Source organism: Tachyglossus aculeatus, chromosome 12 (assembly GCF_015852505.1).
Source record: "Tachyglossus aculeatus isolate mTacAcu1 chromosome 12, mTacAcu1.pri, whole genome shotgun sequence".
Lineage (NCBI taxonomy): Eukaryota > Metazoa > Chordata > Mammalia > Monotremata > Tachyglossidae > Tachyglossus > Tachyglossus aculeatus.
This window is the reverse complement of record NC_052077.1, coordinates 2,024,119-2,051,996: the sequence shown is the minus strand read 5'-3', so window position 1 is coordinate 2,051,996 and position 27,878 is coordinate 2,024,119.

Sequence of the window (27,878 nt, the reverse complement as noted above, 5' to 3'; positions counted from 1 at the left end):
CTCTCTCTCTCTCTCTCTCTCTCTCTCTCTCTCTCTCTCTCTCTCTCTCTCTCTTTCTCTCTCTCTCTCTTTTCTCACATTTCCTCCGGCCTTAGATGTTCTGCCATTGCCTCAGAAAGAGCACGGGCTTGAGAGTCAGAGTTCATGGGTTCAAATCCCGGTTCTGCCAAGTGTCAGCTGTGTGACTTTGGGCAAATCACTTCTCTGTGCCTCAGTTACCTCATCTGTAAAATGGGGATAATAATAATAATAATGATGATGATGGCATTTATTAAGCGCTTACTATGTGCAAAGCACTGTTCTAAGCACTTGGGAGGTTACAGGGTGATCAGGTTGTCCCACGGGGGGGCTCACAGTCTTAATCCCCATTTTACAGATGAGGTAACTGAGGCACAGAGAAGTTAAGTGACTTGCCCAAAGTCACACAGCTGACAACTGACAGAGCTGGGATTTGAACACATGAACTCTGATTCCAAAGCCCGTGCTCTTTCCACTGAGCCACACTCCTTCTGTGAGCCCCACGTGGGACCATCTGATCACATTGTATCCTCCCCAGCACTTAGAACAGTGCTTTGCATATAGTACGTGCTTAACAAATACCATCATCATCTTCACCTCAAACTTGACATATCTGAAACAGAACTCCTTATCTTCCCACCCAAACCCTGTCCTTCCCTTGATTTTCCCATCACTGTAGATGGCACCACCAACCTTCCTGTCTCACAAGCCAGTAACCTTAGTATCATCTTTGATTCCTCTCTCTCATTCAAGCCACATATTCAATCCATCTCTAAATACTGTCGGGTTGACCTTCAAGACACCGCTAAAATCCGCCATTTCCTCTCCATCCAAATTGCTACCGCGTTAATCGAAGCACTTATTCTATCCCATAACTACAACCCACTTCACCCCTCTAATGCTAACTGCCTCAGTGTACCTCGATCTCATCCTATCTCACCGCTGATCCCTTGCTCACTCCCTGCCTCTAGCTTGGAACGGCCCACTGTCTTCAAATTCTAAAGACAATTACTCTCCCACCTTCAAAGCCTTATTGAAGACACATTTCCTCCAAGAGACCTTCCCTGACTAAGCCCTCCTTTCCTCTTCTCCTACTCCAGTCTGCATCACCTTGACTTGCTCTCTTTATTCATCCCAACTTGTTGCCAACTTGCACTTCCCAAGCGCTTAGTGCAGTGCACTGCACACAGCAAGCGCTCAATAAATACGATTGAATGAATGAATTAATGAATCCCCACTCTCAGATCTACAGCATTTATGAACAGATAAGTAATTGTATTTATTTATATTAATGTCTGTCTCCCCCTCTAGAGTGTAAACTTGTTGTGGGCAGGGAATGTGTCTATTATATTGTTTTGGCGTACTCTCCCAAGAGCTTAGCACAGCACTCTGCCCACAGAAAGTGCTCAATAAACACAGCAGACTGACTGATTGGCACATAGTAAGTTCTTAAAAATCTTATTATTATTATAATTAGTATTTTGATGGCCCCATCAACTCTCTCATTCTCAGTCCTCTCTCCCATCCAACCAGCTTTCCAATTTTGACTAGCCAGAACTCCTACCCACATTTTGACCATAACCCAGCAGCCCACGTCCAGTGGTTCAGCAATCTTCCTGCATCTATTTGTCATATGTCATCTCTCAGCTGGCCACCCCCCTGCTGCATTGCTTGAGGTTGCTCATCACTGAGTCATTACAATATCTCTTCCCCCAGACTTACTCATGTTTCCTGCAGTAGTTACTTATGCGTTCTGTCAACATTCATTCTCCATGCATGTCTCATCCAGCAGAGCTGGAAGCAATGAACATCTTTGATATGGGTAATTGCAGCTCTAGCCCTTATTAAGTGCTTACTATGTCCCCACTACTGTACTGAACGTTGGGGTGGATACAAGATGCATTCATTCATTCAATCATATTTATTGAGCACTTACTGTGTGCAGAGCACCGTACTAAGTGCTTGGAAAGTACAATTCAGCAACATGTAGAGACAGTCCTTACCCAACAATGGGCCCCAGTCTAGAAGAGGGAGACAGACAGCAAAGATATTTAGGTCCCACATGAGGCTCACAGTCTAATAATAATAATAATAATAATAATAATAATGGTATTTGTTAAGCACTTACTATGTGCAAAGCACTGTTCTAAGCACTGGGGAGATTACAAGGTGATCAGGTTGTCCCATCGGGGGCTCACAGTTTTAATCCCCATTTTACAAATGAGGTAACTGAGGCCCAGGGATTTGAAGTGACTTGCCCAAAGTCACACAGCTGACATTTGGTGGAGCCGGGATTTGAACGCATGACCTCAGACTCCAAAGCCCAGGCTCTTTCCACTGAGCCATGCTGCTTCTCTAAGAAGGAGGGAGAATAGATATCAAACCCCATTCTTTAGATGAGGGAGCTGAGGCACAGAGAAGTTAAGTGACTTGCCCAAGGGCACATGGTGGAGCCAGGATTAGAACCCAGGTCCTATGACTTCCAGAAGCATGCTCTTTCCACTAAGCCACACTGCTCCTTTTAGGTTGACCGCACTCCAAGAACAAAAATTTGGCAGGTTGTGCAAAGTCGCAGTCTAACAACACATAACGATTCTGGGAGCTCTTAGTAAATAATAATCTTCAGGAATCAGTCCCGAAGGACTTGGCTATGTTTCTGCCTTCAGTGGACAGCACTGAAATTAGACAGTTTCTGCAGTTCGAAATGGAAGTCAGAAAGGATTCGGGGAGCAGGAGTTATCGCCCTGTTCTCCAGACTACCTCAAGAAAGCAGATTGTTTTGCACCGTATGAGGACAATGTATTAGCATGGCATAAGTGATGTATCAGAAGTGATTAAATCTGAAATCTTAAATCATCGTGAACTGTAGGTGCAGTAAGAGAGTGCCCTCATTTTAAGGGACGCTCTCATTTACGGGGCATGTTTGAACTTGTAGTTTCAACATGCCCTCGATAACCGAGCCAAATGTACAGAATGAGTCTATATATTTGAGGAGATTTGCTGTGGGACTATCTGCCACTTCCACCACCTCCGTTGTCATTCACAGGTCTGAGGCCAGTCCCTATTTGGACAGAATTAACATTTGGCAACCAAGCCATTTATCTAGGCGGAGACCTGAGCTTCCTGAGCTGAGAGAGCACTCTCATATCTCTCAAGAGCAGGGCATGATTTGCAATCGCAGCCAGACGTCAAGAAAGAAAACAAATTCTGGAGACTGGCTCCCTCTAGATCATTATCTAGGAGTGATGCTGTGTTTGAAGAAACGACTGTTGGAAAGGGGTTAAGAAAGAGGAGTATTTTGGCTGTCGCAGACGTCTCTTGTTTCTCTGGGCTCATAGAGTCTTCTTACAGAAATCATCTAGGTCCTGTTTGCCGCTTTTCTCTAAAACCTTTTTCTCGGCTCCACCCCAAATGCATTAGCTATTATTCTCCTGTGCGCAGACAAGCCCATCTAAGGCAGCTTTCCCTGACTCTGGGGAGAGCCATCTGCTTTCAAATACAACCCACCCGCCAGAGGCATTTGTTTGCTGTTTATGTGGGTAATTACAGGCATTCCTGCTGTAATTTATAAAATTATAGGAAATTTAATTTTTCTCAGTTGTGGGTTTCAATCACGAAGTTGCCCAGGCTGAGATGAGGACCATCCCCGCAGATCAATGGAGAGTCTTCATTTCTCTGACATGGGAGTCGATGTTCCATCATCTTCCTGTTCACTCAGCTTAGGGAAGGAATACAGCAATAAGGCCAAACCTGGGCAAGCAAGGGCCCTCTCCAGATCCATGGTTTCACTCTAATTTGGGCAGCAGGATTAAAGGTATTTTCTCCGTAAATGCCTTTGGATTTTACATCTGCACAGAGGAGGGAGCCAGGCTGTGTGGAAAAGTCTGCCTAGTTAGGGAAGGCCCCTTCCCCAGCCTTCCCATTCTGGTCCCCATCAATAAGAGACTAATGTCAAAAAGCAGGGTAGAGCACAGAGAGACCTTGGTGTCAGAAGGATCTGGGTTCTAATCCTCACTCTGCCACTTTGCTGTGTGAGCTTAGGCCTGTCACTTCTCTGGGCCTTGGTTACCTCATCTGTAAAATAGGGATAATAATAATAATAATGATGGCATTTGTTAAGCGCTTCCCTTGTGCAAAGCCCTGTTCTAAGCACTGGGGGGGATACAAGGTGATCAGGTTGTCGCACGTGGGGCTCACAGTCTCCATCCCCATTTTACAGGTGAGATAACTGAGGCCCAGAGAAGTTAAGTGACTTGCCCAAAGTCACACACACCCTACGTGGGATGTGGACTGTTTCCAACCTAATTAGCTTGTATCTACCGTGTTAAGTACAGTGCCTAGTACATAATAATAATGATGGTATTTCTAAGCGCTTACTATGTGCAAAGCACAGTCCTAAGAGCTGGGGAGGTTACAAGGTGATTAGGTTGTCCCACGGGGGGACTCACAGTTTTAATCCCCATTTTACAGATGATGTAACTGAGGCCCAGAGAAGTGAAGTGACTTGCCCAAAGTCACACAGCTGGCAGCTGGCGGAGCCAGAATTTGAACCCATGACCTCTGACTTCCAAGCCCGTGCTCTTTCATTCATTCATTCAATCATATTTATGGAGCGCTTACTGTGTGCAGAGCACTGTACTAAGCGCTGGGGAAGTACAAGTCGGCAACATACAGAGAGGGGCCCAACAGCGGGCTCTCAGTCTAGAAGGCAGAGACAGACAACAAAACAACACATATTAACAAAATAAAATAAATAGAATAGTAAATATGTACAAGTAAAATAAATAGAGTAATAAATATGTACAAATCTTTCCACTAAAGCCACGCTGCTTCTCCAAGTAAGCAGAGGAGCAGCATGTCCTAGTGGAAAGAGCCCAGGCCTCGGAGTCAGGGGACCTAGATTCTAACCTCTGCGTTGCCATTTGCTTGCTGTGTGACAATGGCCAAGTCACTTAACTTTTCTGTGCCTCAGTTTCCTCAACTGTAAAACGCGACAGGGCACGGGGACAGGGACTGTGTTCGACCTAATTAACTTAGACCTACCCCAGGACTTCAGAGCAGTGTTTAACACATAGAATGCACTTAAACACCGTTAAAAAAGGGGCAGTAGACCAAATGGTAACTCCCATTTTGGCCGTGATTTCCTCTAGAGGGAAGATGTTTTGCTGAAAGACTACAGTTGATATTCATTCAGTTGTGTTTCTTGAGCACTTACAGTGTGATCTGAAAGGTGTCTCAGGAGCACTCGCTGGCGTGAAGAAGTAATTCTACCCATTTCAGGGGTCTAATCACCCAATCAGTCAAGGACTCGTTTTTAGGAGGAGGAGCAGGGAAAGATCAAGGTTTGCAACACGTTCCGCAGAGGATCCATCATAGCCCTAAACATTCATTCATTCATTCATTCAATAGTATTTATTGAGCACTTACTGTGTGCAGAGCACTGTACTAAGCGCTTGGGAAGTACAAGTTGCCAACATATAGAGTTGGTCCCTACCCAACAATGGGCTCACAGTCTAGAAACATATTCCCCCTGCCCCCGACTCTGCCCTAACTCCTTCCCCTCCCCACAGCACTTGTATATATTCATACAGATTTATGGCTCACTGGAAAGAGCTTGGGCTTTGGAGTCAGAGGTCATGGGTTCAAATCCCGGCCCTGCCAATTGTCAGCTGTGTGACTTTGGGCAAGACACTTAACTTCTCTGGGCCTCGGTTACCTCATCTGTAAAATGGGGATGAAGACTGTGAGCCCCCGGCAGGACAACCTGATCATCTTGTAACATCCCCAGCACTTAGAACAGTGCTTTGCACATAGTAAGTGCTCAATAAATGCCTTCATCATTATTATTATTTATTTTACTTGTACATATTTACTACTCTATTTATTTTGTTAATGATGTGCATATAGCTATAATTCTATTTATTCTGACGGTTTTGACACCTGTCCCCACGTTTTGTTTTGTTGTCTGTCTCCCCCTTCTAGACTGTAAGTCCATTGCTGGGTAGGGACCATCTCTATATGTTGCTGACTTGTAGTTCCCAAGCGTTTAGGACGGTGCTCTGCGCACAGTAAGCGCTCCATAAATATGATCGAATGAATGAATTCACAGAGCTCAGTAGGTGGGGACTTCTCCACCTGAGCAAAATAAAGCAGCATGGCCTAGTGGAAGCAGCATGGCTCAGTGGAAACAGCCTGGGCTTTGGAGTCAGAGGTCGTGGGTTCAAATCCCTGCTCCGCTAATTGTCAGCTGTGTGACTTTGGGCAAGTCACTTCACTTCTCTGGACCTCAGTGACCTCATCCGGAAAATGGGGATGAAGACTGTGAGCCCCACGTGGGACAACCTGATCACCTTATAACCTCCCAGTGCTTAGAACAGTGCTTTGCACATGGTAAGCACTTAATAAATGCCATTACTATTATTATTATTATTAGTGGAAAGAGCATGGGCTTGGGAGCCAGGGGATCTGGGTTCTAATTCTGGCTCTGCCATTTGCCTGCTGTGTGATCTTGGACAAGTCACTTAACTTCTCTATGCCACAGTTTCCTCATCTGTATAATGGGGATTTCAACATCTGTTCTCCCTCCTCCAGAGCCTGTGAGCCTCCATGTGGGATGGGGACTGTTTCTGACCTGGTGAACTTGCATCTGGTATGGTAATAATAATAATAATAATAACAATAATAATGGCATTTGTAAAGCACTTACTATGTGCAATGCACTGTTCTAAGTGCTGGGGAGGATACAAGGTGATCAGGTTGTCCCACGTGGGGCTCACAATCTTAATCCCCATTTTACAGATGAGGTAACTGAAGCACAGAGAAGTTAAGTGACTTGCCCAAAGTCACACAGCTGACAAGTGGCAGAGCCGGGGTCCTAGGGCCCCTGAGAGGAGGAGCGGGGGCATGCACAAAATACCTAGTAAGTGCTTAACAAATGCCACAATTACTATTATTATTATTATTATTATTATTAGAGATTGAGAAGTCCCTAGTCCTGCAAAGAGCCCCACTTGATCACTATGATGGAGTCTCCTAGTCCTCATAGATTGTGAATCCCTCTGAGAGACAGAGACCCTGGAATTCCTACCTTTGTATTCTTTCCCAGAACTTAACACAGCGCTCTACATACAGTAAGCACTTAATAATAATAATAATGATGATGGCATTTATTAAGCACTTACTAAGTGCAAAGCACTGTTCTAAGCACTGGGGAGGTTACAAGATGATCAGGTTGTCCCACGGGGGGCTCACAATCTTAATCCCCATTTGACAGATGAGGTCACTGAGGCACAGAGAAGTGAAGTGACTTGCCCAAAGTTGCACTGCTGACAATTGGCAGAGCAGGGATTTGAACTCATGACCTCTGACTCCAAAGCCCCGTCTCTTTCCACTGAGCCACGCTGCTTCTCTAATAAATACTAGAGCATGAACCTGTGCCTGGTTTGTTGGTTTGGGTCCATTCTTTCTACATTTTCTAAACTCAGTTTAGTCCCAAGTGAAAATAAACCGTGACTGCAGGTTGGTTTGAAGAAAGAAACAGGTCGTTCCTGCTGACTCCTCAAAGGAAAGTGCCGGGAAATACTTTCAGCCTCGTCAGAATTGAGAAAAAAAGTGAAAAGGTGTCTCTCTCAAGTGCTTTCTGAAGAAGGCAGAATAGTGCTTAGTACAGTGCCCTGCACACAGTAAGCATTCAATAAATACCATTGAATGAATGAATAGGATGAGTGCTATGTAAGCTCCCCTATACTGTACTCTCCCAAACACTTAGTCCAGTGCTCCGAACACAGGAAGCATTCACTAAATATGAATTAATATGATTGATTTATTGATTGATTTTGCCTTTCTTTCATCCTGATCCCCTCTGCTTTGAATATCAATGGCAGAAGCTAAGTTAATGCACAGACCACAGGCTTTGGAGTCAGAGGTCATGGGTTCAAATCCCAGCTCCACCAATTGTCATTCATTCATTCATTCAGTCGTATTTATTGAGCGCTTACTGTGTGCAGAGCACTGTACTAAGCGCTTTGGGAAGTACAAGTTGGCAACATATAGAGATGACCCCTACCCAACAGTGGGCTCACAGTCTAGAAGGGGGAGACAGATAACAAAACATATTAACAAAATAAAATAAATAGAATAAACATGTACAAGTTAAATAAATAAATAAATAGAATAATAAATATGTGCAAACATATATATATATTACATATATATATATATATACAGGTGCTGTGGAGAGGGGAAGGAGGTAAGGCGGAGGGATGGGGAGGGGCTTTGGACAAGTCACTTCATTTCTCTGGGCCTCAGTTACCTCATCTGTAAAATGGGGATGAAGACTGTGAGCCCCATGTGGCACAACCTGATTACCTTGTAACCTCCCCAGCGTTTAGAACAGTGTTTTGCACATAGTAAGTGCTTACTAAATGCCATAAAAAAGTCCCAAATGTCAGTGCCAACAACTAGGGTTTTCATCGTGACAAAAGTCAAGTAATAATACTAATACTACTACTACTAATAATAATAATAATGGTGTTTATTAGGCACTTGGAGAGCAATAGCCTATTACTTAGTCAGGAAAGTAGGGGCACAGTGGAAGATGAAAGCATCATCAGGACTAGTGAATAGATCCTAGGTCTAGGAGCCAGAAGGTCACGGGTTCTCATCCTGGCTTTGCCACATGTCTGCTGTGTGACCTCGGGCAAGTCACTTCATTTCTCTTGGCCTCAGTTCCCTCATCTGTAAAATAGGAATTTAGATTGTAAGCCCTATGTGGGACAGGGACTGTGCCCAACTTGATTCCTTGTAACTACCCTAGTAAGTGCTTAACAAATACCATAATTATTACCATTCATTCATTCGGTAGTATTTATTGAACGCTTACTGTGTGCAGAGCACTGTACTAAGCACTTGGAAAATACAATTTGGCAACAGATAAAGTGCCTATCCAATAATGGGCTCACTGTCTAGAAGGAGGAGACAGACAACAAAACAAAGCAAGTAGACCAGCGTCAATACCATCAAAATATTATTATCTCATGCCCCAGAATAACAGTTTTCCAAAGGATGCCCTAGTTATTGGCAAGAAGGGGCTTTAGTACCTTCAAGAACTCAGCTATTCACCTAGTAGAATCTGTTCCAAAAGGAATCACTTCAGAAAATTAGCCTGGCAGATATATCCCTCACCCTTTGCAGGAATAATCATCATTTATTCTGAACTTTGCAGTGTTTTCATTTAGATTTACTACCTTTGATGGTGCAGCTAATGGAGGACAGTGTATTTGCTGTACTTCCTTTAAAAAAAGGTTAATCTCCCCCCCTCAGAAAAAGGAAGTCCAAAGCAAAATTGGTGCAGAAAGGAACTCTTGCTGGAGTTCAAAGGAGCTTGTTACATAATGTTGGATTTGTCACATTACACCATTTTTCAAAATCTCCCCATTATAGGAGAAAATCCCCTGTCTCCTGCAGCCTGGATTAACCACTCTCAGAAGCCCTTTGGACGATTTCACAATTAAAAGTTTGTAAGAACATCAACAATTAATTTTTTATTCATTGAAATGACTTACCTAATTACTTTTCAGGAAGTCACTTGGCTTGTGCCCTTCTTAAGGTTTCCGCAGCACAAGGCAAAGCGAAATATTGCAGCAAATTGGCTAAATTGGGCAAAACCCCCATTTCTAACAGAAGGAAAGTCAAAGATCTCAGCTCATAGATAGAATTGACTTTAACCCTTCTCACATTTTTTCCATATGCATTTTGAAGCCTGCCGGGTTTGTCTCCCATTCACCTTAATGGCACTGGGTTAGGTTTCCCTACTGAATTATTCAGAAAATTTCAACACTTCCCTTCTCTTTTGGCTCAGGGACCTCGGCTTACAAGAGAGTACGCAAGTAAAGCCAACACAGTGACTTTCAATCACTACTGAATCAAGTGGTTTTAAATTCTTCCCGGCAACTAAAATCAGTTGAATAAGTCAGGCTTCAACCTTCCTGAAATGGCTGTTTTGGAACTGAGACCCACAAAGAGATTTCTTCACCTGAATCGTTTTACAGAAGGAAAGCCCCAAAGAATTAAAGTTGACCTTTTTACTGCTACATTATATGTCTACTCTATATGCTAAACTTCCTAGTAATAGGAAGTATAGTATACAATTAAAAGCTTCATTAACATAAACTGCTCTTATCTAAGGAGCTCTAATTGCTTATCTGCAAGGAGATAATAGTAAATGCCATTAACATCCAGGCAGAGACACTGAGTCCTTGGAAAAGTTGAGAGGCTTCATCCTCGAATGGAGCTAAGAATGAAACTGAGACCTTCCTCACATGTCCCTTTTTTATTTATGCAGTTAGGCTTGCTTCTTCACAGAGAGGGCCAAGGCATCTTGCCCTGCCTTTCATTCATTCAATCGTATTTATTAAACACTTACTGTGTGCAGAGCACTGTACTAAGCGCTTGGGAAGTGCAAGTTGGCAACAATGTCCTTCTGGCATTGTTAATGCCTCGGTAGAAGTTAGGCAAATTTGATCCATTGTCACGTTCTCAGGATAATACTTACACCTCCAGATGTGCCATCCTCAGCATCACTTGACTCTAATCCATCGACCTATCAATCAATCAACCAGTGGTATATAGAGAGAACTCAACTTCTCTGTGCCTCAGTTACCTCATCTGGAAAATGGGGATTAAGATTGGGAGCCCCTTGTAATAATAATAATAATAATAGCATTTATTAAGTGCTTACTATGTGCAAAGCACTGTTATAAGCACCGGGGAGTTTACAAGGAGATCAGGTTGTCCCACGGGGTGCTCACAGTTTTAATCCCCCTTTTACAGATGAGGTAACTGAGGCACAGGGAAGTGAAGTGACTTGCCTAAAGTCACACAGCTGACAATTGGCAGAGCTGGGATTTGAACCCATGACCTCTGACTCCAAAGCCCAGGCTCTTTCCACTGAGCCACGCTGCTTCTCACGTAGGACAACCTGATTACCTTGTATCTCCCCCAAAGATTAGAACAGTGCTTGGCACATATTAAGAGCTTAACAAATACCAAAATTATTATTATTATTATTATTACCAACAGCACTTCATAGAGTACGAGTTGCTAAACGTAATCTCCGACCTAAAGTAACTTACAAACTAGTGGAAGAGATGGACATTGAAATGAATACTGGGAAGGGAAGCAACTGAGTATCAGTTGCACATGAGTACTGGGGCAGGGGTTGCGGGGCGGGGCGGGGGGGGGGGGGAGATGATTATGATTATATCCTAAGTGTTAAGTAGGTATGGTTTTGTAGACACAGAGGGTGGGGAGATGAGAGGTTATTCAGAAAAGGCTCCCTGGAGGAGATTTGATTCTCTCCAGAGTTAATAGTTGAAGTAATACTGCTGAAGTGGGATGAAAAAAAATCTCATGAATAAAGACAAGGGGCCTTCAAGCATTAGCTGCATCACACATCCCAACCTAGGAAAACTTCAGCCCAAATATTTAAGCAACGGTTAAGAATGTTCTGGAAGAATGGCCTGATATCAGGAAAGCCAATGTCAGTCAAGCCAAGATCTGATTAGAAGATTCTACTTTGACCCACCCAGAAACTCTCTGGCCTCAAGCTGAGAGTTGGGTGCCTTGAAGGTTGCTCAAAATGTGTCTTGGTCAGATTTGAGTCTGGAGAATGACCTTCTTCAGGCCCCTAGAGCTTACCAAACAGGATGGAAATAGTCTATATAATAGTCTATAAATCTGGACCTTTAGTGCTGAGGGCACATTTCTTTCTGCCTTATTCAGTCTGCTGTTTCCTCTTCACCTGGAAGTAGTTGGTGCTTGGATTTCAAAAAGTTGGGCAAAAAGAAACCCCATTAAACTTCACAGCCAAGAGCAGCACAGAGAGGCAAAGGAACATTTCTTGGGTCCATTTCCATTTCCAAAGGCTGTCTCCAGCTGTAAATCTAATTGCTGAGTAATTGCGATTGGACCGATGTAATTTGCGGAGCTTTATTACCATTGCGGCTGTCTCAGCTTCACAGGCACTGGATGGTTTTAATGATCTTTGCCTAGGAATTGAAAAGAACCTCGTTTCCCTGTGCAGATAATTCCCTGGCTGCTCTATGGGTTGTGGTGTGAAAGGGTTGGACACCATGGAAGAGAATCAATACCCATAGGGGAGTGAGGTTTGAAAGGCAATTGCTGATTATTAGTAAGGATTAGTATACAGGAAAACCCATGTTAGCGGGATCTCATGGGTCCAGTAGAAATAAAAAACCTAGTGGCTGGGGTTTTAACTAAGGTCATAACCAAAGCCCTGGGGATGCTTGAGAATCATTATTGACCATCAGGCATTATGTGTTCATGGTCTGTGTATTAGGAGGCTTAGTGTTACCCCAAACTGATCAATTTGCAATCGCCTCAGAGGGGCAACTGTATAAATCCAAACAGGAGCAGTTCTAGAAAATTGTCATGAGATTAAACAAGTTTATTCTTTATAAATCTCACCCAAACCTCCCAGCATAAAGAAAATAGCATTTTTTCATCCATCAGTCAATTAATATCATTCATCGAACACTGACCATGTGTAGCGAACTCTATCGAGCAGATAGATACAATCCCTTCCCTCAGGGAGCTTAAAAGCTAGTAGAGGAGATGGATGCTAAAATAAATGACAGGAAGTCACCAATATGCCCTCAGTTGGGTACCACAAGTGACCGGACCAGTGTGGTGACCATTTGGATGAAGACAAAGGGGCAAATTCTGTAAATACAGGGGAGGAAGAGCAGGCAGGAATTGGTGACAGACTGAATACTGGAGTTGAAAGAGACAGCAGAGCCAAGATTATGGGGTTGGAAGACTGGGAGGATTATGGTGTTGTCAACTGAGAAGGGACAGGTGGATATAGGAGAAGGTTTGGGGGGAAGATGAGGCAGTCTGTTTTGGACATGTTGAGGTCGAGGGACTTTGAGGTGGAGGTGTCCAAGAGGCAGGAGGAAGTGCAGAGAAGGAGTGAAGTTGGGGTTAGAGATGTAGACTTGTAAATTATGCACACAGAGGTGATTCTTTAAACCGTGAGAGTGGATGAGTTCCCCAGTAATTTTGCCATGGTTAAGCCCTTACCAAGCACTGAACTAAGCACTGGGGTAGATGTAAGATAAGCAGGTAAACTGATACAAGATAAGCATGTAAATTGAGAAGAGAAGGGGACCCAAGAACAGAACCTTGAAGGAGAGTGGAGAAGAGCAAGAGTAAGTGAAAGAGATTGAGAAGAATGAGCCAGAGAGATATAAGGGGATCTGTGCCAAAAAAACACACGTTTGTCTGCTTCCAAGGGAGTGCTCTGCAGTGCTGAAGGCTGGTGAGAGGTTGGGGAATACTAGGATGGGGTAGAGTGATTTTTCATTGAATTTATTCCACAGCTGAGCAAAATATACATTAATAGACACCAGTTGTTATGGTTAAAAATTTTAACAGAAAAATTGGAACTCTGAAAGGACAAGCTCTTATATCTCTGGGAATATGGAACAGAATTCTGGGCTTTCCTGTAGAGCTGTTTCAGGGCACAAATAATCAATATGACTTAAGTGTTTGCAATAAGAAGTTTGGTCTGTTTACTATAAGAGTTTCAAAATTCTGGTTAATCTTTTAACTTTGCAGTGGATACTAGGAGACTGTAAACATTCTCTGTGGTCAATGCAAATGAAGTCCAAAGAAGCTAAACTAAAACAATGCCATTTATTAAGATTTGTTAGCTCCAATCGGTCAGGAAATCATTAGTACTTACTGAATACCTATTGTACCTTAAAGTGTAGCTGAGTACTATGAGAAGCAGCATAATGTGGTGGATAGAGAAAGGGCCCGACAGTAAGGTCATTGGTTCTAATCCTAGACCTGCCACTTGTCTGCTCTGTGACCTTGGTCAAGTCACTTCACTTCTCTGTGCCTCAATTTCCTCATCTGTAAAATGGGGATTGAGACTGTGAGCCCCATGTGGGACAGGGACTGTGTCCAACCCTCTTTATTTGTATCCACCCCAGGGCTTAGTACAGTGTCTGGCATGTAGTAAGCACTTAACAAATGCCACAATTATTATTATTATTACTATTCCATGCAGAACACTGTACTAAGCCCTTCAGAGTAATATAGAATTGTTACATATGATCCCCTGCCCTCAAAGTGCTTTCTACCTAGTAGGAGAGATGGATCCTAAAATAAATTACAGATAATAATAATAATGATGGTATTTGTTAAGCACTTACTATGTTCACTGTTCTAAGCACTGGGGAGGTTACAGGTTGTCCCACGGGGGGCTCACAGTTTTAATCCCTATTTTACAGATGAGGTAACTGAGGCCCAGAGAAGTTAAGTGACTTGCGTAAAGTCACACAGCTGACAAGTGGCAGAGCCGGGATTTGAACCCATAACCTCTGACTCCAAAGCCCGGGCTCTTTCCACTGAGCCACGCTGCTTCTCGATCAGAGGCCAGGGATTATTATTATTACTATTATTATTATTCTATGCAGAACACTGTATTAAGCCCTTGGGAGAGTAATATGGAATTGGTACATATGATCCCTGCCCTCAAAGTGCTTTCCATCTAGTAGGGGAGAGGGACCCTAAAATAAATTACATATCAGAGGCCAAAGAGTCCAGGGAGATCAGCAAGGAGGATGATAGGTACATAACTGCCATCATCCATTAGCAGAGAAGCAGTGTGGCACTTAATAAATGCCATCATTATTATTATTATCCATGTGCTAGGTGGCATGGAGTTGCTGAACTGGAAGCTGGGCCTGGGGGTGGGAAACAGAATGAGGAGATCAGATGGTACTTGGGGAAGAACTCTTGGAGGAGAGGTGATCTTAGCAGGACTTTGAAGAAAGGAGGAGCTGTAGTCTGTTAGCTATAAATGGGGAAAGGATTTCAGGAAGTGGAGGCAGAAGAACAAGAATATGGCCCTGTGAGCTCTACGTATTTGAAATACTCTCCCCATATTTCCCTACTCCCAATCAATAATATGTCAGTGAAAAAGGCTGTAACTTTCACATGTTTGTGGTGTCATCTGGCCTGATAATCAAGCGCTCTTCCCTTCCGTCCCACAGTCTCCTTCCTTTCCTTTTTGCTTTCAGTGCTTTTCTCTTTCGCCCTTAGCTTGAAGCATTCAAATATTTATAGCATCATCCAGTCCTGTCACCTTCTCTCACTTTCCCTCTTATTTCATCCACTCTCCTTCCCTCCCCTCCCAGTCACCCTCTTTCACCCTCTTTTAAAGTCATTGGACGCTCCTTTCTTGGAAAAGGTATTTGAACTTTAAGGCTAGCCAAAACACTAATGATTTGGGAGACCTGAGTCCCAGTGAGTAAGACACCATTCTCCTCTTATTCTATCATCAGTGAATCTAAAGAAGAGCTCAGATGACCTCCGTGAGCTAGAAAAACCTTGGGGACCAGAGTCAGGGCCATCGCTGAGGAGTCTGTCACCCGTCTGGCAGGGACGGGTTTGAGGATCGGCACGGCGAGAGTGAGAGGCTGGGGTCAGAAGGGCTGAGCCACGCAAAATTTATTCCTCGTGTCAAATTGAACTTCCTTTTGGGGAGGTATATTTCTTTTTAGTTATTCACAGGCGGTGATTTGAACTTCTTTCTCACTACGCATTACTAGCACGTGGCAAAACAACTAGCTCCCGCCTATGAACGCTTCCCTCTCAGGAAGAATTCACTTAAGGGTTACTCACACATGGACGGACGCTTCCCTCTTGGAAGGAATTCACTTATGCCTTACTCGAAGGTGGAGCAGTGTCTAGCTCCCGCCCATAAAACCTTCCCACTCGGGGAGAATATACTTACGAGTTACTCAAACGTGGCAAAGCACCTAATTCCAGTCCAAGAACGCTTCCCACTTGGGAGGAATACAATTAGACATTATTTGCATGTGGAGAAGGATCTAGTTCCCGCTCAAGAGTGCTTCCCATTCAGGAGGAATTCACTTAAGCGTTACTCATACTTGGTGAAGAGCCTAGCTTCCAGCCCCACAAACATTCAGCAGGACACTCACCTGTTCCATGGCTCCCCGCTCAGTGCATCCAGTGGGCAGAGGTGACATGCCGCAGCTGGCTGGCATAAGTCTCGTTCCGCTGTCCAGAATGTCGGAGGTGGCAGGCATTTATCACCTGTCTTCCCAGGCCCTTCAGATTTCTGCTTTCTGCTCGTCCAATCTCCGCCTCTCCCTGCCCGGCTCCTCCATGCCTTATTTGTTTGGCACGGAGGCGAGGGACACCTTCTTCCGCATTCCTGGCCAGGAATGTCTGGCGTCTTGGGTCACAGGGACGGCGCACTGCCCGGGCTTCCAGTTCCACTTTGCTAGCTTGGGCAGTCACAAGATAGCGTTTTGACCTTGAGATGGCGGGTGACCTGGTTCACCTTAAAACAAGGCCTCAGTGCAACTCCCTGGAGCAAGGCAGTGAAGTGAACATTCTCCCTCTGGACTGCCTGTATCAATCAGTTGAACAATCAGTAGTATTTATTGAGCGCTAACTACATGCAGAGCACAGGACTAAGCACTCCTGAGAGTACAACAGAATTAGCAGACATGCTTCCTGCCCATAAACAAGCTTTCAGTCTAGAGGGGGAGACAGACATTGACATGAATAAATGATTTATAATATATAATTTGAAGATAAATACATAAATGCTGTGGGGTTAGAAGGTTGAAGGTCAAAGATTCAAATCTCTTCTGCAGAGATGAAGTAGAAGGGAGAGCGAGCCAAACTCCCTCTAATCCCTTGCGCGGTCCCCCCACTCCCCCATCACCACTGCCCCTCATCTCCCTCCCCACTATGCTGGTCCTCATTCATTCATTCAATCACATTCATTGAGCGCTTACTGTGTGCAGAGCACTGTCCTAAGCGCTTGGGAAGTACAAGTTACTCATCAACTCACCCCCAACCAACCCCTCCCACCCCTTGAACCATCCCCTTCCCCAGAGCCCCCCACAGCCTCAGCCAAGTGCGGCCTGTGGAACCCCAGTTCCATCATGGGAAAGTTTCTCTTCATCCTTGATAATAATAATAATAATAATGACAGTATTTGTTAGGTGCTTACTATGTGCCAATCACTGTTCTAAGCACTAGGGTAGATACATGGCAATCAGGCTGTCCCACGTGGGGCTCACAGTCTTAATCCCCATTTTACAGATGAGGGAACTGAGGCACAGAGAAGTTAAGTAACTTGCCTAAGGTCACACAGCAGACAAGTGGTGGAGCCAGAATTAGAACCTCTGACTCCCAAGTCCACGTGCTTTCCACTAAGCTATAATTTCATCCTTTCAAACAGAGTTTTGATCTGTTCCTGGTCCAATCACTGCTTCTCCTCACCATCACTGAACTCTGGCTCTCCCCAGGCGACATTGTCTCCCCTGCTGCTCTCTCTAGAGGAGGCCTCATTTCCACCCACTCCCCCAGACTCACTGAGAAAGGGAGAGGAACCCTTTCTCACTTTCCGTCTCTCTTTCTCCATCTCTACATTGATCCTTGGGGAAGCAGCGTGGCTCAGTGGAAAGAGCCCGGGCTTTGGGGTCAGAGGTCATTAGTTCAAATCCTGGCTCTGCCACTTGTCAGCTGTGTGACTTTGGACGAGTCACTTAACTTCTCTGCGCCTCAGTTACCTCATCTGTAAAATCGGGATTAAGACTGTGAGCCCCCGGTGGGACAACCTGATCACCTTGTAAACATCCCAGTGCTTAGAACAGTGCTTGGCACATAGTAAGTGCTTAATAAATGCCACTATTATTATTATTATTATTATCCTTGGAGACTTCAATATCCATGTAGATGTTCCTGACAACCCTTCCACTAGCTGCTCTCCATCACTCCTGAACCCCACCAACCTCCTGGTTCACTCCAGCTCTCCCACTCCCCAACCTGGATGCACACAGGTTCTCATCATCTCTAGTCTACCCTCGCCAACTCTGAAATTTATTTATTTATTTATTTTATTATTGATTTATTTATTTTATTTGTACATATTTATTCTATTTATTTTATTTTGTTAATATGTTTTGTTTTGTTCTCTGTCTCCCCCTTCTAGACTGTGAGCCCACTGTTGGGTAGGGACCTTCTCTATATGTTGCTAACTTGTAATTCCCAAGCACTTAGTACAGTGCTCTGCACACAGTAAGCACTCAATAAATATGATTGAATGAATGAAAGAATGAATGAAATATCTTTATCTGACCACTACCTGCCTTCTCTCCCATACACCCCCACCATGCAAATCTGTCCTGTTCCCCCACAGAGACCTCCAATCTTTTGACCCTATCCAGTTTTCTCAAGTCATCATGCCCTATTTAGCCTCCATTCATTCATTCATTCATTCATTCATTCATTCATTCATTCAATCGTATTTATTGAGCGCATACTGTGTGCAGAGCACTGTACTAAGCACTCGGGAAGTACAAGTTGGCAACATATAGAGACGATCCCTACCCAACAACGGGCGCTACCTTCCCTTGTGACCAAATTGATGCCCTCAATACAACGCTCTACTGAAATCAATGCACTCACTCTCCTATCCCTTTGTCGATTTCATACAAATAACCCACAGCCCTGGATCCCCTCCGCAGTCTGCTTCCTTCTCTCCTTAACACAAGCCACTGAGCACTGCTGGCAGATACCTAGATATCAGGCCAACCATGTCCACCTCAAATTCATCCTTGCATTCTTTAACTCTGCCTTTTATTCTCAGCAAAATTGTTTCTCCAACCATATTGACACCCATGTCATTGCCCTCATCAGTTGTTCCAGACGTTCAGCTCCCTTCTCAAAACGCTGTCCCTCTGCTTCCCCCATCCCTCACCCGTAATGACCTGGTAACCTAGTTCATTGAGAAAATTGAAACTATCAGGCATGATCCCCTTAAAATCCTCCCTGCTCCACTCCAGTTCCTCCCTCCTCTGGTCCCTTCTTCAACTCTCCCTTCTTTCCTAGCAGTACCTCCAAAGGAAATCTCCTGCCTTCTCTTGGAGTCAATCCTCTCCAACTGTGTGTGCAGCCGACTCCACCCCTTCACACCTTATCAAAACCCTTGACTCCCCCCTTTTTCCCTCCCAGACCATCATTTTCAACTGTTCTCTCTCCAATGGCCTCTTCTCCACTGCTTTCAAATATACTCCCATCTCCCCAATTCTAAAAAACCCCTCCCTTTACCCCACAGCTCCCTCCAGCTATCATCCTATCTCTCTCCTACCATTCCTCTCCAAACTCCTTGAGTGAATTGTGTCCTCCTAACTGTCTCAAGTTCCTTTCCTACAGTTCTTTCCTTGACCCCCTCCAATCTGGTTTCTGTCCCCTTTACTCCACAAAAACTGCCCCCTCAAAGGTTACAAATGATCTCCTTCTTGTCAAATCCAGTGATCTCTACTCCATCCTAATTCTCCTCAACCTTTCAGCTGCTTTCAACACTCTTGACCACCCCCTTCTCCTGGAAAAGTTATCCACCCTCAGCTTCGCTGACCATGTCTTCTCCTGCTTTTCCTCCTAGTTCTCTGGCCCCTCATTCTCAGCTTCTTTTGTGGGCTCTTCCTCTGCCTCTCACTCCCTAACTGTTGGCATCCCTCAAGGCTCAGTTCTGGGTTTCCTTCTATTGTCCATCTACACCCACTCTCTTGGAGAACTCATTTGTTCCCATAGCTTCAACTATCACTTCTATGCAGAAGATTTCCAAATCTACATCTCCAGACCTGATCTCTCTCCTTCTCTGCAGTTTCACATTTCCTCCTGCCTTTAAGACATCTCTACTTGGATGTCCTGCCATCACCTCAAACCCAACATGTCTAAAACAGAACTCCTTATCTTCCCACCCAAACCCAGTCACCCCCCTGACTCTCCCATCTCTGTAGATGACACCTCCATCTTTCCTGTATCATAAGCCTATAACCTTGGTGTAATCTTTGACTACTCTCTCTCATTCAACCCACATATTCAGTCCATCATTAAATCCAGTCAGTTCAACGTTCACAACATCACTAAAATCCATCCTTTCCTCTTCATCCAAACCACTACCACATGAATCCAAGCCCTTATCCTATACCTCCTGCCTTGATTACCCCTTAGACTGTGAAGCTCGTGGGACTGTATCTGATCTGATTATCTTGTAGCTACCACAGGGCAAGCAGAGTAAGAGTTTAACAATTGCTCCAATTAGTATTATTACCCCCCAAAACCCACATTAAATCACTTTAGGAGCTTCTCCAAGTTCCCTGAGCCATTTTTTTCCTTTTCTGAACCAATCACTGCTTTCTTGTCCTCCTTTGCCAGCCTATGTTGCTTTGGTTTTCTTCCTCTCTCGAAAAGGTCCAGATCTGAAAGAAGAGGTACATGTTCTGAGATGCTGGATGATTGAAGCCCTGTCTGTGGTGTTGCAAGAGCAGTGAAAGAAAGACAAGGAAATAAATGTTCATTTTCTGGAAGGAAAAAAAAAACCCAGCATACCATTTTTCAAATGCCCTTAGGACATTCTCTGTGTTCTCAGGCACACTGGGTTTGTTGATAATCAAATGATTATTAAATGAAGGAATGGTCACAAGGAAAAGTGTTAAAAAAATGTTTTATTTTTATGATTTCATTCAAAGGGCAGGGTGGGTCAGACTCGGCTCTACAATTTATTTCTAGAGCTGAATAACACTGAATGAGTTGACAGACGGAACTTCTTGAGATTCCCCAAGTCTCGTAAAACAAAATAGGCTAGTTCAAAGTCTGAAGGAGCTTAATAGCAACCTTCTTACTTACCTGATTGCAGGTTACTAAGACAGTATTTGAAGTATGAACTTGAAAAGGCAGATCATAAGTAGACTCAAATCATGCTAGAGGAATTGTGTTACACTAAGCCTCAGCCACCAAATTGCCAATTGTGATTCCCTGAAAGAGATGGCTACAAAATGAATTCTTGAACCAGGAGAAAATCAAAGAAGCATCCGCTCCCATGATCCCGAGGGCCTTCAGACCACGTCCAGCAAGACGATGCAAAGGAAGAAAAATAATTGGAGTCAGTTGTTCCTGCTGTTCATTTCTTTCTGCTAAGTTGGCCCACTGCAGTCTTCTTGTCAAGCTTGGCTTTTTAATGCCCTGCTTTGACTGACTGCTAAAATATTTTCATTCGGATTAGTTATTTTTAGTTGTAAAGTATCTTCCTATTCAGGACTCAGAGCATTTAATATGAAATTTTTTAGTACACCCTGTCGGTGGAACTCTACATTCCCGTAGCCCAGATTTTTGACGGGACTCAGTTGTAGCTCTTTTTGTGTGGGTGTGCGTTTTTGCCATTTCAAATGCACTTATGCTGAGGAAACATTAGACTAGAACAGAGGAGAATTTCCTTCTTGACCTTAACACCAAGAGAGCATCTGTGGTGTTGAGGAACAGAGGGATGATCTGAGTTGTGGGGTAGCAAAACCAATATTATATATATTGGTTGCTTTCCAGGCCATTTCTAGGGTAGGGTTGATTGGGCTCCTAGTTTTGAGTCCTTAGAGGACATGAACCAGTGCCTGAGTTATCCCCGGAGATGTGCTGAGATTCTGCATGCAAGCACCTCTTTCATGGCCAACCATGATGGGCCAAAACAGTTCGAAGAGCAGAAAAGTATTTTTGAGGAGAAGTGTACCTGGAGGATTATAACATGTTGCCACAGGGCTCAACCCCTGATGCAGGCCCAAATATAGCCTGGGTATTTGCTACTTACTTCCCCCTCTCAGGGTCCCACATGGAGAGTTTCCAGTTCTCTACTAGTCTCGACTATGGGAGGGAGGGTCAAGCAGAGGCATTTCCACTCCTAGCTTGGACATTGGCTAGCGAGTAGAAGGCGATTTGCCACAAGTCAAAACTCACCTGTGCTTGGCAGCGGCGGCTTGGGAGAGAGTCGAGGGTGGTCACTCAAGTTTCCTTCGTAAATTACTTCCATATTTTTTACCAAGAAAACTCTATGGATCCACTACCAGCACGACTGCAGATGGAGGTGGGGCGTTCTGGGACAGATGTGTCCATGGAGTCAGAAACGACTCAACAGCATAAAGGCAAGACAAGACAATAGTAGTAGTGGAAGTAGTAGCATTTATTGAACGGTCACTTAGCATTCTGCACTGTACTACAGAATAATGCCCGCAAGTAGCTTAGACTCTAATGAGGGAGACAGTTCAACAATAAATGGCATTTGTTGAGTGCTTATTTTGTGCAGAGCACCATACTAAGAACTTGGGAGTGAAAAATACAGTTGGTAGACACAAGACAAGCGTAAAAATATTTACAAGAGTGGTCAAAATAAATAATAATAATAATAATAATGATTGTTTATTATTATTATTATTTATTATTTATTCATGCGAGCGCTGGGGAGGTTACAAGGTGATCAGGTTGTCCCAGGGGGGCTCACAACAATTCATGATTGTTTATTATTATTATTATTTTTCAAGGCACTGTAATCGGGTTGAGATTAGTACAGCTACATTAGTACAGTGCCCGGTATATAGTAAGCACGGAGCAAGTGTCGTTAAAAGGAAAAAAAAGGCAGACTTACATCCTTGAGTGCTAAATAAGCTTGTAAGCGCGGAAGTTGACTGAGGGAGTGAGATGGCTGAGGTGCAGAGAAAGTAATTGGGGAAACCTTGGTGGAGGAGGAGAGGCTTGGAGTGGGATTCGAATGTGGGAAGAGTTGGCATCTGTCCGTCGTGGGGAGGGAGGACATTCCAAAGCCGGAGGAGCAACGTGAGCAAGTGGATGGAGGTGGGAGGGTTGAGAGTGAGGTACAGTGAGCAGGTTGGATTGTTTGGGGAGAAGCAGCATGACTCAGTGGCTTTGGAGTCAGAGGTCATGGGTTCAAATCCTGACTTTGCCAGCTGTCAGCTGTGTGACTTTGGGCAAGTCACTTAACTTCTCTCAGTTACCTCATCTGTAAAATGGGGATTAAGACTGTGAGCCCCACGTGGGACAACCTGTTCACCTTGTAACCTCCCCAGTGCTTAGAACAGTGCTTTGCACATAGTAAGTGCTTAATCAATGCTATTATTATTATTATGGGGGTAAGAGGGTGGTTGGGGAATTGCAGGACAAGAGAAGGGATAGTTAGAATGGGGCCTGATAGTGGGGAGCCTTGAAGTTGGCTGTGAGGAGTTTCGTGTGATATGACCGAAAATAGTAATAATAACTGTGCTATTTGTTAAGCACTTACTATGTGTCAGGCACTGTACTAAGCACTGGGGTGGATACGAGCAAATCCGGTTGAACACAGTCCCTGTCCCACCTCAGGCTCACAATCCCCATTGAACAGTTGAAGCAGCGTGGCTCAGTGGAAAGAGCCCGGGCTTGGGAGTCACAGGTCATGGGTTCAAATCCTGGATCTGCCACTTGTCTGCTGTGTGACTTTGGGCAAGTCACTTCACTTCTCTGTGTCTCAGTGACCTCATCTGTAAAATAGGGCTTCAGACTGTGAGCCCCACGTGGGACAACCTAATCACCTTGTATCCCCCCCCCCAGCGCTTAGAACAGTGCTTTGCACATAGTAAGTAGTTCCCTTATATGAAAAATGAGAAGTCAGTGCCTGTTCTCCCTCCTACTTGGACTACGTGTCCCTCATAGGACCTGATTATCTTGTATTTACCCTGGTGCTTAGTACAGTGGTTGGCACATAGTAATTGCTTAATAATAATAATAATGGCATTTGTTAAGCGCTTACTATGTGCAAAGCACTGTTCTAAGCACTGCGGAGGCTACAAGATGATCAGGTCGTCCCATGTGGGGCTCACAATCTTCATCCCCATTTTACAGATGAGGTCACTGAGGCACAGAGAAGTTAAGTGACTTGCCCAAAGTCACACAGCTGACAAGTGGTAACAAATACCACTATTATTATTATGATTATTATCTTCTATATGGAAGATTGAAACACACATTGTACTTCCCAAGTGCTTAGTACAGTGTTCTGCACACAGTAAGCACTCAATAAATATGACTGAATGAATAATAAGCATTTAACAAATACCATCATTATTAGTCATTCATTCAATCATATTTATTGAGCACTTAATGTATGCAGAGCACTGTATTAAATGCTTATGTTGTCAAGGTGGAATTGATATGATTCCACCTTCATATATAACAGACCACCACTCTCATTCATTCATTCATTCAATCGTATTTATTGAGCATTTACTGTGCGCAGAGCACTGTACTAAACACTTGGGAAGTACAAGTTGGCAACATATAGGGACGGTCAGAACCCAACAATGGGCTCACAGTCTAGAAGGGGGAGACAGACAACAAAACAAAACATGTGGCCAGGTGTCAAGTCATCAGAATAAATAGAAATAAAGCTAGATGCACATCATTAAGAAAATAAATAGAATAGTAAATATGTACAAGTAAAATAAATAGAGTAATAAATCTGTACAAACATATATACAGGTGCTAGTATTAAACAATTGAGGTACTGAGACCCAGAGAAGTGAAGCACCTTGCCCAAGGTCACACAGCAGACAGGTGACAGAGTCAGGATTAGAACCCGTGACCATCTGACCCCCAAGCCAGTGCTCTATGCCATGCCTCAGTTCCCTCATCTGTAAAATGGGGATTAAGATTGTGAGCCCCGCATGGGATAACCTGATCACCTGAGAAGCAGCATGGCTCAGTGGAAAGAGCCCAGGCTTTGGAGTCAGAGGTCATGAGTTCAAACCCCGGCTCCACCAGTTGTCAGCTGTGTGACTTTGGGCAAGTCACTTCACTTCTCTGGGCCTCAGTTACCTCATCTGGAAAATGGGGATTAAGACTGTGAGCGGCCCCGGGACAACCTGATCACCTTGTATCCCCCCAGCTCTTAGAACAGTGCTTTGCACATAGTAAGCGCTTAATAAATGCCATTATTATTATTATTGTATCCTCCCCAGAGCTTAGAACAGTGCTTTGCACCTAGGAAGCATTTAACAAATACCAAAATTATTATTATTATTATGGTGATCATGCTCAGATAGGGGAAGCAGCATGGCTCAGTGGAAAGAGCCCGGGCTTTGGAGTCAAAGGTCATGGGTTCAAATCCCGGCTCCGCCACTTGTTGGCTGTGTGACTTTGGGCAAGTCACTTCACTTCCCTGGGCCCCAGTTCCCTCATTTGTAAAATAGGGATGAAGACTGTGAACACCGCGTGGGATAACCTGATTACCTTGTATCTACCCCAGCGCTTAGAACAGTGCTTTGCACATAGTAAGTGCTTAACAAATACCAACATTATTATTGTTATTATCCCCCGGAGAGTGGGCCCTGGAAGGGGAGGGAACCAAAGGCTTTAGGGCTAGGAGCAGAGTTGCCCCATGTACTCCCTCCCTCCCGAATCTGGTGTCCCAGTCCGGCCCTCAGCCACCGTTCCCCATCCACCCTGTCCAGCCTGCTACCCACTGCTGCTGCCCACGCTGAGCCTCGTGCCCCAGATGGAGCTAGGGGGGAGTCAAGAAAGACACAGGGAGACTTTGGATAATAATAATGGCATTTATTAAGTACTTACTATGTGCCCAGCACTGTTCTAAGTGCTGGGGAGGTTATAAGGGGATCTGGTTGTCCCACAGGGGGGCTCACAGTCTTCATCCCCATTTGACAGATGAGATAACTGAGGCCCAGAGAAGTGAAGTGACTTGCCCAAAGTCACACAGCTGACAAGCGGCGGAGCCGGGATTTGAACCCATGACCTCTGACTCCAAAGCCGGTGCTCTTTCCACTGAGCCACGCTGCTTCCCAAGAGGGAGCTGATCTTCCTCTTACTTAGACTGTGAGCCTCATATGGAATAGGGGCTGTGTCTGATCTTTATTGTTATATTGCACTCTCCCAAGTGCTTAGTACAGTGCTCTGCATACAGTAAATGCTCAAGAAATATGATTGAATGAATGAATGAACATAATTGACTTATTTTGACTCCAGCACTTAGTATAGGGCTTGGCAGATAGAAAATGCTTAAAAATACTATAATAATTATTATATTATATAATTATTAATATAATTAATAACATGCATTTATATGTAAATACATAATAATAATGTAAATAAATAAATAATATAATTAATAAATATTATTATTATTATTATTATTATTATTATTATTATTATTGGGCAAATCGCTTCACTTCTCTGTGCCTCATTTACCTCATCTATAAGATGGGGAATAAGACTGTGAGCCTGATGTGGGACAGGGACTGTGGCCAACCCAACTTGCTTGTACCCACCCCAGCGCTTAGTACAGTGCCTGGCACATGGTAAGAACTTAACAAATACCATAACTATTATTATTATTATTATTAGGTGGACAGTACAGTGCTGTGCACATTCTAGAAGCCCCATAAAGTGCTCTGCACACCCAATCATCAGTCCCCAGAATCAATGGCTCATGGCTTCAGTCTTCCGATGGGGGTGGAGAGATGGCTTTAAAGATAGAAGCTAAGTATGGTTAATAATAATAATAATAATAATGGCATTTATTAAGCACTTACTATGTGCAAAGCACTGTTCTAAGCGCTGGGGAGGTTACAAAGTGATCAGGTTCTCCCACGGGGGGCTCACAGTCTTAATCCCCATTTTACAGATGAGGTAACTGAGGCACAGAGAAGTTAAGCAACTTGCCCAAAGTCACACAGCTGACAGTTGGAGGAGCCGGGATTTGAATCCATGACCTCTGACTCCAAAGCCCGGGCTCTTTCCACTGAGCCAAGCTGGTTCCAGTCAGCAGCTCGGTTCCTCAAATTCCTGCCAAACAAAGGCCACGCCAACAGATTCAGCTCGGGGCTGGGCCTGCCAGGGTTGGCTCTGGATATCTGACAGACTTTCCAGTCCCCAAGCCCCATTCTCTCCTGGCTGCAAATCTTTATCCTCCCATTTCCTTTCCCAACTATTATCTCACAACTTTTCTTGGGGCACATTCATTTAGTAAGAAGGAGGGAAGGGGAAAAAAAGGACTTTTTGGTTGTTGTCCATGTAAACTCTGCACTATTGTCTAGTTATACATTTGAAGTGAGGCAAAATTGACCACTAAAAAGACGAATAAAACTGTATCAGTTACCAGTTACAAATGTTACATAATAGAAAATGTAACAGGATGTGACATTCTATTTTATGAGATGCTGCTTGCAGTATAAACTGCCACACAGGCTACTTAAAAAAAAAGGGCAGTGAAACGCAAAACCGTTCTGATTTCCCAAGCTCTCTTACTCATCTCAAAACACACAATTTCTGTTTCAAATCACTAGGTTAATTTCTTTTATTTCCTTTTAGTGTGAGAGAGGCATTTGTTAGCAAATTCAGGCACTTCCTCAAGTTGGAATTTTCAAAGGGATTCCTTTTCCAAACTCAACGATTTTCATTCAGAAAGAGTCTCAGCATAAGGTTACAAGTGTGATAGAATTGTATGATGTTTCTGCAAAAATGACTTTGGTTTGAACTTCATCAAAAGATGAAAGCTTCACATTGCTTGTTTATACTGTAGATTGCCAAGAACCCTAGACATGCTTAGCAAATATTAAACACAATAATATTAATTGTGAGTAAAAAGAATATATAACCCGGTGTCCTCCAGTGAAAGAACACCCACAAAAAAGCTCTCTGGGGTTTTAGGGATATGTCTTATAATGATGGTATCTATTAAGCGCTTACTATGTGCAAAGCACTGTTCTAAGCGCTGGGGAGGTTACGAGGTGATCAAGTTGTCCCATGGGGGGCTCACAGTTTTAATCCCCATTTTACAGATGAGGTCACTGAGGCACAGAGAAGTTAAGTGACTTGCCCAGAGTCACACAGCTGACAATTGGCAGAGTCAGGAGTCTTCAAAAGACTCAGTTTGGAATCTCTTTGACTTCTTTCAC